We start from the raw sequence: 8967 nt of genomic DNA on the forward strand, positions 1-8967 counted from the left end.
TGCTTTGTTCCCACTGGAATCAAAGCTCCAGCCAACCCCCTGAGCATCCTTGTAGGAAGGTTTTTGGGCTCGGAGCTGCACCTGCGTGGCTTGAGGAGCACCTCCAGGTAGGGGAGTTGCAAATCCCATTACAAAGCTGCGCTGCTCATCCCCGCGAGCATCACTGAGCACTCCTCCTCCTCCGCTGAGTGGTAGCCAGCCGCGTTCCCAAACAGTATCTGCTGCTATTGCATTAATTACAGTAATCTAATGGGAAAAGTAAACAGGAAGGCTCGGGGGGAGATAAGGGGTGCGGGCGCTGTGGGACGCGAGGCAGGGCTGCGCGGCTCCCTCTGGCGCAAGGAATGGGGTTCAGAGGAAAGTTCACTCTCCAGCTCGCGGCTGGCCACCGCTCAAAGGCGTTAATTAGGGCGGACCGATAGCAATCGGGGCAGCGTCCCCATCCGTTTCCCCTTTTTGGTGACAGTCTTATTCCTGAAGTTCAGCTCTGGAGGCATAACGCCTTCGGTGCAGCAGGAGCTGGGACTGATGTGCTGCTGTGTGAGAGATGTATTATTTTTATTTTTCATCCCCCGTGGTTCAATCCCACCTGAGCTGAGCTGCTTCCAGTTCTCTCCTTTCAGTTCGGGCACAGGCTTGGGCGGGGAAGCAAGCAGGATGGCTGTGAAGTTCCTCCTTTTATTCCACCTTCTCCTTTTATTTCATTCTCCTCTGATTCTCATTTTCGCGTCCAAAAATCAGTTTCTTTAGCACTTCCCCCTTTTGAGGCTCCAGCTTCCCCTTCTGCCCCGCTGTGCCTGCAAACGCCGTGCCAGAGGGAGAGGTGTGCCACAGGGGCTTTATTTTTGGCTCTGTAACAACCAGGGAGCATCTCAAAAAGCCCTTTCACATATCTCCCCAGTGTGCCAGAGACTTCCAAGCTCAGATCCTGCTGGCGATGAGTCCTGCGGGGAGGCAAAAGCCTCTCCTGGCATCCCTCTGGCTGGAAGCTGTGCCTGGCCCGGTGTCCTCCCTTGTTTTTTTTGGTGTTGTGATGGAAGAGAAACACAGTGTAGTGACTTGGTGGGGGGAAACTGTTTTGCTCAAACCAAAAGAAATCTTGATTTGTATTCTCAACCTGCTTTGCAAGCAGGCTTTGTTTCTCTTGCAGAGCAAGCCTTTGTGTTTCCATTCGGAGAGGGGGCATAAAATCACCGATACTCTTGGCAAACAAATTCCCTCTTCTTGCTCTTGCCCCGAGCCTGACCGCATTGCAGAAATTCTGCTCATCTCCTGTAAAAATCTAAATCAAATGAATTTTATAGATTTTAGAGATGTTGGAAGTGAGAATCTGGTCCTCTCCCCACCCTTGGTGGAAACCCACGGCATCTCTCCTGCTAAGCCTTGAGTTCATCTGGATTTATATCGGTGCAATTGAGAGCGTAACGTGGCTCCGAGCCCCTTTGAACTCCCTTGCTGAGAAAACAAGGGAAGCGTGTAAACCCGGCTATTACAAGGCCTCTCTCCTGTTGCTGCTCAATTTAAGATACATCTGGAACAATAAAAGCAGCGCCAGTGCCAGCGCCGCGCTTGTGGAGCCGTGGCCCCGCGGTCCCTCGCCGCTGCCTCTGCCCTGTTCTCCTGGCTTTCAAGTCACCTCCTTTATAACGAGAGAAAAGCGACGCGTCTGCCAGCCTGCTCTGCAGCTCCCAGAAGGTGGATTTGTGAATGGTTGGCCGGTCATTACACGCCTCGGGGCCGTAATTTTTTTTTTTTCCACACCGGTTTGGGGAGGAAGTTTGCAGGATGTTATCAGCATCCTGTTTCTGTGACCTGCTGAGCAATAGCATGTAAATATGTCTCCCCTTCACCACACCCCAGTGTCAACCTTTTGGCTCCTGTCTGCTGGCCATGTTCTGCAAGATTAATGTGTTGGTCTTTTTTTCTTTTTTCTTTTTTTTTTTTTTTTTTTGACTGCAGGCAGAACCATGTCGTTAGAGGGGACGGGTTTTTGTTCTGTATTTCTGCATGTGCAGAGAAACGCCGTGCTGTGTTTTCACCAGCATTCATGATATTGGCCATTATCCATCTAATTCTGTCGCTGGAGCTCGCCTGGCAGCACAGCTTTCCATTGGAAATAGCTGGGCCGCAACTGAATCCTTTGCAGGAAATGCCTTCGTTTCATTGAAAAATGTCAAGAAAAGAATATGAAAGGGAGACCCGCTTGAGCCTTCTCGTTCCATATTGATGTTCGTGTAATTCTATAATCACACGGTACCTCTAATATTAGCATAATATTTCAATCTCCCTGGAACAAAACATTCCGATGGTTCCAAATGCATATATTTAGGCATTCTTGTTCCAAGGGGAAAAAGAGAAGAAGGTGAAATGCCAACTGCTCAGACTGCCTCGGGGTGAAAACAAAACTCAGAAACTCCTCTCAGAAGATGGATTTGGCTTTTTCCCCATCCCATGCCCTGGCCCATCCTTCTCCTTCCTGGCCTGAGAGCAGGGCTGGTCCCACGAGGTTGGTTTTTCTATGGAGGCACCCCGTGGGGATGAACACAGCCCCCGAGGTACCTGCAAGGGAAGCAGGAGCACAAATAAAACATCAGGAGAAGGTTACGGGGTGGCAACAGCCATAAAGGATGGGGTCTGCTGGAGTGTGAGGGATTGCACCCATGGGTAGGCTAGTGGTGATGCTGATTTTTGGCTCCCCCCAGGTTGGTACACCCGTACCACAGCTTTAGCCACTCGTTTGTGTTTCCCAGGGTGAAGTCAATGGGCCAGTATGGAAAAAAAAAGTGGTTGTAGATGTCTACAAAGCCATGACCAACCTGGAAAAGGTAAGTACAAAGTACCCCATCTCTTCCAGTGCAAGAACAACCAGGAGGAGGTGGCTGTTCCCAAACATGAGTGTCCAGGGGACGCTGGGGTCCCTGAGAGATTTACCCGATGGGTCACTGCTACACAGAAACCTCGTTTGTCCCAGCAAGTCCATGGGCTGAAGATTAGGACCCTGCTAGGTCTATGATTGCCTGCTTTGTTGGAGACAGTGCTGTCTATAAGGTCTCACCCAGTCTGGTTTCTGTTCTAATTTTGGGGTTTCTACGTGCCCTGTGCTGTCAGGTGGTCCCAGCAGAGTTTCAAGCAAGCGGGGGGATGCCACCTCTGAAACATTGGTGCTGCCTTGCCTAATTATGCTCCCGGGGATCCTTCACGTCCGTGTGTCCTGCTGCCACCCTGCCTGGGCTTCCCAGTGAGCTCCCCATGTCCTCACCCCGCTCCCAGCCTCCCGGCTCAGCTCCTCTCCCCCGGCAGCTGTCTGCTCATTGAGAAATTACTCCCCAAGGCTGCTTGGGAATACAAACGAGCATGCAACAGCAACAATAAATTACACTGACTGCCGCGGGTCCTGCCAGGAGATGCAATAGCCGAGGCTGTTTCAAACAGTATTAATTCAGCATGCTGACAGAGGAGCCGCTGGAGTTATTGTTATCGCGGGGGCTTGACGGGGCTGTCACCTCCGTGCCAGCTGTCGGGGGGACACGGTGCGTTTAAGGATACTTCCTCGGGAGGGATTTGGTCATTCCTCCTTAGCCAGGGGCGTGGAGTTTGGCAGATGCAAAGCTGGTGGGTGATGTGGGTGAGTTGTGCGGAGCAGCCCTGAAAATCCAGCCCATGACATCCCCGTGGATGGTGTGAGCCTCCTGCCTGATGTTTTGGCACCGAGGTTCTTCGTCCTCTGAACTCGTTCTGAGCTGGTGGGATGGAGCTAGGGTTTGGATAAAAGGGTCTTCATGGGCTGGAGGCTCCGACGTGGTGAAGGACAAGGAGAACAACTGGAACCGCTCTGGGACCTTGGAGAATCCAGCCTCGACATTTCTCATCCTGAAGCCTCTTGGTGACATGCCAGCTGGATGCCTCGAGGATGTGACATTGTTTGTCCGAGGCCCTTCCTATTCCCTGCAGAACGAGCTGGTGTTCATCACCGGGCAATAAGCCTCCAGCAGGATGGCTGCTGCTGTAAGGTCCTGCATGAGCTGATCCTCTTAGGGCACAACAGGGAAAAGACACTTCTAGTCCTATTATTATTAAGCAGCTCCTTTTTCCGCAGCTGGATGATGAAGTGGCCGAGCTGTTCCCATCCCCAGCCACCCCGGGTGCTGTGTGAGCCCAGCACCATGCAGGAGCTGCCAAAAACATCAGCTGCCCTCTTGTACCCTGTGCCCAGGGGGCGGTAAATCTGTAAGCAGCCATTAGGTCTTCCTGAAAAGTCTGGCTTTGCAGGGAGAAAATAAAAGCTGGAGGAGGATTTTTATTATCTTTCTCCTCATTGTCTTTTTTTTTTTTTTTTTTATTGCCTTCTGGAGTCACCCTGGAGAGCAATCTCCTTCCCGCGCCGTGGCCCTGCCAGACTTCCTCTGCTGTCGCTGTGACCTAAGAAATGTAGGGCAATGCCTTCCTCTGCTCAGAGCGTTAACGAGCATGGGTCCTCGTTATAACCCTGAGCCTTGGAGACCCTTCTTGGCATTGTCCAGGGCTGCAGCAGCACTCCTAGGCTTTTAGCCTCTGCCAGAGGAAGAGCAGTGCCTGCATCCTGCATTGGGAAGGCTCCAAGGGCAGCCTGCATGGGGCACGGAGCCACCCCCTGTTAGTTTCCTGAGCATTTCTCTCCGTCTCCCTGGTGGCTCCTGCTTTTCAGGAGCTGGAGCCAAGGAGGTAGGGGCACGGCAGATGTCAGGCTGTGATGTGCTCGTGTCCTAAAGGAGAAGGCATCAGTGGGATACCGCTGCTGAGGTTGTGGGGACTCCTGGCCCTTATCTCACTGAGGAATTCAGCCCTGCTCCTGCTTTCCTGGGGAGCCAGGAGGTGAATAATGAACGTGTGTGGACACACAGCCACAGGAAGGAGCAGGAGAACCCCTCACTTCGATCTCCTGGTGGCAAATCCCACTCTGGATCGCTGCTACAGCACTAGCAAAGCGAGCCTGGGTGCTATTGCCTGTGGTAGGTTAGTCCCCTCATGGGTCTTTGCCTGCCCTTATGTGTGGAGATGCAGGACGTGAGAGGTGGTGGGGGCGAATGTCCTGACCCAAAGGTTCTCCAGCAGCCCCCCAGTAGTGGCTGGGGTGTCCCCAGCACCCACTCCGAGCATCTCTGCAGTCGGTGGGGTTTGAACCAAGCGATAAAACATGCCTGGTTGTGTGTTGGGGAGCTTGTGATGTGACAGTGATACCCTCTACATCCATAGAGCAACTTCCCTCTGCTAACCGAGGCTTGGCTTGGATCTATTTTTTGGGTTTTCCACTTGGAAAGGGAAGACATACCCCCCCAAAATATTTTCCACAGCTCTTCCTTCAGCAATGTCATCCAAACCTGTAGCAAACCCGAGCCCAGGCAGCCTTTATTCCAACGCCTGGGCTCTGTGTGAATGGCAAATTTAGGACACATATTTGTTAGGTCTGAAGTTTCTCCCCTAACTGTGACTGAGGTCTAGCTTCCTTCCCTATGTGTTTTCGTACTAGAATATAAATTCATTAATAGCACACTTACACACCTGTTTCTGCGGATGGAGTTTGTCCAAAAATGAGCTCCGTTTTGCCAGATCATTTCTATTTTATTTTTTTTGAGAAGCGTTTTCCAGCCAAAAAATTATCAACAGGCTGTTCTTTCTCTGCTGCAAACCACCAGGCGCTGGGCTAGCTTCTTCAACACCTTGCAAAATGCTGCTAAAAAGACAAAATGCTCTTGCAAAACACCCAGCCAACCTGCTCCTCGGCGCTGACATGTTCTGCAGATGCTTGGCCCTGGGGCTGAAGGCGCAGGTTGCGGCTGCGTTTGGCTGCAGCCCCGTTGCGGCGGAGCCGTGGCCTCGCCGTGCTGCTCGGCGCCGCAGCCGGGCTGCTCGTCCCTCCTCTGACGTCCGACCACATTCCCCTCGTACTTCCAAGGTCACGATTTGGGCTGACTCACTCAGGACCAAATGGGGGATTTCCAGGAGCAAAAGCCATATGAATTCTTCTTTTTTTCCTTTTTTTTTTTTTTCTTTTTTTTTTTTTTTGTTCTTTTCATGCATGCCCTCGGAAAACTGTCTGGCCTGATTCTGCCCAGCATGGTGGTGCCTGGCTGAGATACTCCAGCTTTTTCACCCCATCCTTTTCCTCCTAGGAGGGGTTAGAAGAGGTGCTGCTTCCTCCTGGAGGTGCCTGGGGTCTTCTTGCACCTTGGGGAAGGGACATGGGGAGGCTCGGTCGGCGTGAAGCTAAAAAAGCCCAACACCATCATTTTGCACTGTCAGAGTCCTGAAGCTCCAGATTCAGGGAAATGGTGAGTGAAATATCTACAAGTACAGGCTGTGAGCAGCCCCCATGGGATAACAGCAGGGACTTTGGTGTAAATATGAGGGAATTCTCTGCTAAACCTGATTTACTTTGGCTTTGGCTGTGCTGGTCTTCAGAAGCATCTGAGATGGGGTGTCAAGAGCGCACCGCACTGCCAGGGCTGGTTATGGTCGTGTCCAAACTTTGCACATCTTCCCCCAAAACCTGGATAAGTTCTTTGAGTTCAGAAAAAATGAACAAACAAACAAACAAACAAAAAGACAGTAATCCAGATTTTCTCTCCAAACTTGAACCTGAGCATTGCGACTTCCCAAAGCCCAACATCCCTCTCTGGCTGCAGAAGGACATTTTCCGCCATCCCAATTCCCCCCAAGGCTCCAAACCAGAGACACCACTTGGAAAACATCCCCAGGAGTGGGGGAGGCACTCAGACTGACCGATGCCCCTTCGTTACTGGAGGGAGCTGACTGAGCATTAATAGGGGACAGGAAAAAAACATTCAGCTGTGGCATTTGCTGGTTGCGTGCAGCCGCAGGCAGGAACTGCTTCCTCTGTTTGCAGGCTTTTAGGGAAAGGGGAGCTCCACGGAGTTGCTAAATTAGAATGAAGTGAAAAAATATTGCTGTGAACAACAGAATGTTTGGCCTTTTTTTTTTTTTTTAAACAAAAACACAAAACCTTGGAGTGATTTACATGGGAAAGGGGAGCCGGAAACAATTTTAGAGGCTGTTTTCCAAAATTGATGAATAACAGAAGATACAATGGTTAAAGCAAATGGCCCAAATTTCCTGCTCTTTTAAGCAGCTGAATAGATACTAAAAAACAAGGGTGCCCTGTTTTTCTCCTTATAGAGCTGGCAGAGAGGTTTTCCCTGGGTTATTTTGGTTCTGGAGGGCTCGGCAGAAGCTGGTGGCTGGGCAGAGCGGGTGCCGGCTCCGCGCAGGACGCACGGGAATTCGAGAGGTGGGGAATAGCAGCGCGGGCCAGAAGCGTCGTTTTGAATCATTTCTGGTGAATAATGCTGCAGGCATGAGTCATGAGGAGGGATCTGAAGCTTCCTTTTGTATTTTTTTTTTTTTTTAATAATTTCTGCGGGTAGCAATCCGACTGCTCTGCCTGAGCCTTGCTTTCCTCCAGTGCAGGGTGCGTCTCCCTTCTAAAGCTCACCCCTCTCCGGCCCCGCTGGATGAGGATGCAAGGATGGCTCCAGCCAAACATAAATTGGAAGCATTTTCTTCTTGCAAAGGTTTTTGTTGTTTCCAGAAAGTGTTCTTGTTGTCCTTAGAGAAATAATTACTGAGCATGATCCCTGCAAAGCTGTTGTCTTCCTTGCCTTTAGCCAAGGTCCAGCAGCTGCAGCGCTTGTCTGAGACACTGCAAAGGATGACTGTGTGTCTAATTGCTTATCAGTGCTACAACAACCTAGGGAAGCCTCCAAACAAACCTCTTTGCTACGTCTTCTTGCAGCCTTTCCACTCTATGTGCACAAAAGCATGAAGCAGGGAAAGATTTTGGATGGTTAAACAATTTTGTAAGGAAAGCGTTGGGAGCAGTGGTGCTGGCCAAGACCAGGAGGCGCACCTTGAACATGAAGGGCAAGAAAGAAAACAAGAGAAGGGAGCTAAAGCTTTCAGCTGGGGCATAAATCCTGAGGTTTGAGGGCATGTCAGGAGCCACATGGTTAGCTACGAGGTCTCTCCAGCCTGCCCAGGCTGGCTCAGGAGCACTGCTGGATGATGTCCTGGTGACTAAGCCAGCAGCTACGGCCTCGCCAGCAGGGGCTGATGTCACTTGTGGTGGAACAGAATAGTTCAGTGGGCTGGGACCTTCAAAAATCATCTCGGTGCCAAAGTCCAGCTGGTGTGTTGTCATCACAGAAAGACAAAGGGGGAGCAGCCCTGTTTTCTGCTCCATCAGTTCCTGCAGGCTGCAGTCTCACGGCTCCTGGTTCCAGCACCTTCAGTGCTCTGCAGACCTGGGCACGGTAAAGTCAGTGCCTTGCTTCTTAGTGAGTTGTGCAGTGACACAGCAGTGGTCATCCCGTGTTTTTGGGACCTTGCTAACAGGTTTCTGCTGTCTTGTCATGGATTATTTCCTCTCAGTGAGTATTTTCTGCTTCTAAATCGATTTATGCAGGGAAATTTGAGGGGCATCATGTACGCTGCTGAACTGACACCTTCCATCCTGTTGGGCTCATGAGCATGCCTGCAGGGCTCCTGTGCCTTTCTGGCTTCTCCAGGTTACTTTAGGCTCAGAGCACACTCAGGATAATGAATTGCTTTCCTTGCTCCCTTTTTCCATCTCTGCAACATCTCTTCCTCCCCAAAACCTAGGAACTGCACCAAGTGGTTGCAGACACTTAATCAAACAAGTAACCACAGACAAGTTGGGTTGCTAATTGCTCACACACAGATCCCTTGCGTTTCACTGCTGGGACGTATGCTCACCCCTCCCCGAACACCTCCTCTTCCCCAGGCCTGTGAATCGGACAGAACATACATTAAATGCGTAATTGCAAAGCCACAATTACAAAATCCCTTTCTTGGGTTGTTTCCCATGTTAACCAAGGCCTGATAAATCATGTCGTGTATTTACGGACTCCGCGAGCAAACCATCAGTCGAAATGCCACTTGCAGCTTTCAAGC

This window comes from Aythya ferina (assembly GCF_964211825.1).
Source record: "Aythya ferina genome assembly, chromosome: 12".
Taxonomy (NCBI): Eukaryota; Metazoa; Chordata; class Aves; order Anseriformes; family Anatidae; genus Aythya; species Aythya ferina.